The sequence below is a fragment of the Camelus ferus genome, chromosome 7 (genome assembly GCF_009834535.1).
Source record: "Camelus ferus isolate YT-003-E chromosome 7, BCGSAC_Cfer_1.0, whole genome shotgun sequence".
In the NCBI taxonomy this organism is placed as follows: Eukaryota; Metazoa; Chordata; class Mammalia; order Artiodactyla; family Camelidae; genus Camelus; species Camelus ferus.
The window spans coordinates 39948639-39950850 of NC_045702.1; the positions used below are offsets into that span (position 1 = coordinate 39948639).

The 2212-nt window shown below is 46.2% G+C and overlaps 1 non-coding gene across 1 annotated transcript; it reads left to right on the forward strand.

Moving 5' to 3' along the window:
• The first annotated feature begins 549 nt into the window (after positions 1–549).
• On the forward strand, positions 550–653 carry LOC116665151. The gene has a single exon (XR_004321713.1). It is a non-coding gene; the product is annotated as a U6 spliceosomal RNA (small nuclear RNA).
• The last annotated feature ends 1559 nt before the right edge of the window (positions 654–2212 follow it).

Consider the following 2212-nt stretch of genomic DNA (forward strand, 5'->3'; position numbering starts at 1 on the left):
GCAGAAACTGAACCCAAGAACTGAGATTGGAGGTCAGCAATCCTGAACTGTTTTGGTTGAGCTGAAAGGATGACATCAGTGTGTGTGTGTGTGTGTGTGTGTGTGTGTTGAGTGTGCATGGTGTGCATGCACACACACGTGTGAGTTTGTGCAGCACAGCATCTGTTGGTGAACCACTTAGCTGGTATAAACAAGAGACACCAAGAGGAAGGGGACAGGAAAGAGGCGAATTAAGATTGAATCAATGTCTGGGGGAACCAGAGGCTTTAAGTGCGTGATCTCAATTACTTATCACATCAGCCTGGAAGAACAGTATAAGCAGATTGTTTTTACAGATGAAGACATTGAAGCGAAGAGAGGGTAAGTGACTTGCCACGGAAGACGTAGCTAGTAAATGACTGAGCTGTTAGTCACACTGTGGGTCTAGTTCCAAAGCTCCCTGTGCACCACACGTCCTCCCCAGATGCGGACTTGTGCTCTCAAATGACGTTTGCGTGCTCTCTCTACAGAAGGGTCCCGAGGACAGTTGATAATATTTTGCTTCCCACTGCTCGCTTCAGCGGCACCTGTACTAAAATTGGAATGATACGGGGAAGATTGGCATGGCCTCTGTGCAAGGATGACACAAAACTCGTGAAGTGTTCCATATTTTTTACATATAAAATAGATAAACAACAAGGTCCTACTGGATAGCAGGGGGAACTGTATTCAGTGCCTTGTAATGGCCCATAATGGAAAAGGATATGAAAGGGATACATATGTATAACTGAGTCACTGTGCTGTACACCAGAAATTCACACAACACTGGAAACCAACTATACTTCAATTAAAAAAAAATAGTAATTCATTTCCCAAAGTTGATTCAATCAGAAAAACGTGTCTCATGTAGCTATCATGGATCCTGGATTAGAGGGAGATCTCCCGAGATCCTCTGCCGAGCCCAGGCCACCTTCACGTGCCAGATCCTGCCTTCCTTACTGGACTGAGCTGAAGATTTGGGCCTGGCCTCCCGTCAGCATCCTGGACTGGGGTTACCTGGGGTGCAGCCTTGGTGTGAGCCGCGCTGCCTTGCTGGGAGACAGGTGAATCCCCTACCGGGACTTTAGATTCAAAATCTGCAAGTGTCGCTGGGATTAAATTGACTGCTATTGTTCAATTTAAGAAGTGTCATGCAACAGGGAAGAATCTTCAAAAATTCGAGATTTATTATATTCTTTTCTCTCACGGGGCCCTCCCCAAGTGCCTACTCTGTGCAGGCTTGTGGTGTGTTAGGAGTTGAGTTTTTAGGAAATTTGTCCTTCCTGCCAGAGCAAAGCCTCTGAGAAGGGACAGATGGAATCCCCTGAACCCAAGCTAACCCAAGACCAGGCCCGTCACCATGGTTCTCTGGGCAGGGGCAGCCGTTTCCCAGAGAGGCCCACATGGAAGATGACCTTTGTCCAGCGGGATGAAGACAGAATTGTAACTTTGGCCTCCTTCCTGCCAGGCCTAAGGCTAGAAGCTTTCGCATATGTTTTTACATTTAATCCTCACAGAAACCTAACAAAGCCTGCACTTATCATTTGTTTTATTCCAGTGAGGAAGCAAAACACCAAACAGGTAAAGATGCATGTCTGAGGTCAGATCCCAAGTCAGGGGTGTGGAGCCTGAAGCTGAAACGGGTCTACCCGACGACCAGCTGCAAAACCCAGGCTCTAGACTGGGAAGACTTGTTACCGGCTCGCTCCCAGCCCTCTTTGCTTGCATCCAGGTGTCCTCAGCTCTGAAATTCTCTCTCTCCTTTCTATTCTTTTCCAAAGCAAGCCCAAATTCACCTCCTCTGTGAATTCTTCTACGACCTCGCTGACAACAATTAGCCTCTCCTGCTCCCAGCTCTTCTGGGCTCTAGGAGTGACATTTTTTTAGCACTGAACCTAGTAAGTCATCTGTATTTGCTGATGGCTTCCTCCGCGTTGGTGTGAGCTCAGGGAAGCCTAAGACTGTCTGATTTTACCTCTGAGCCCTTAGTGCTCAGAAAATAGTGGATGATTCATAAAACACCTGAGGAATGAGGGAATAAATACAGAAATGAATTCATATAAATCCCAGAACTTCAGAATAGAAAATTGACTATAAAGACTATGAACTAACTTTCAAAATAACATCCTCAAAAGCATAACCAGTTAAAACAAACGCTGCATCTCCCAGGCTATGGGGATTTGGTTGGCCTAGA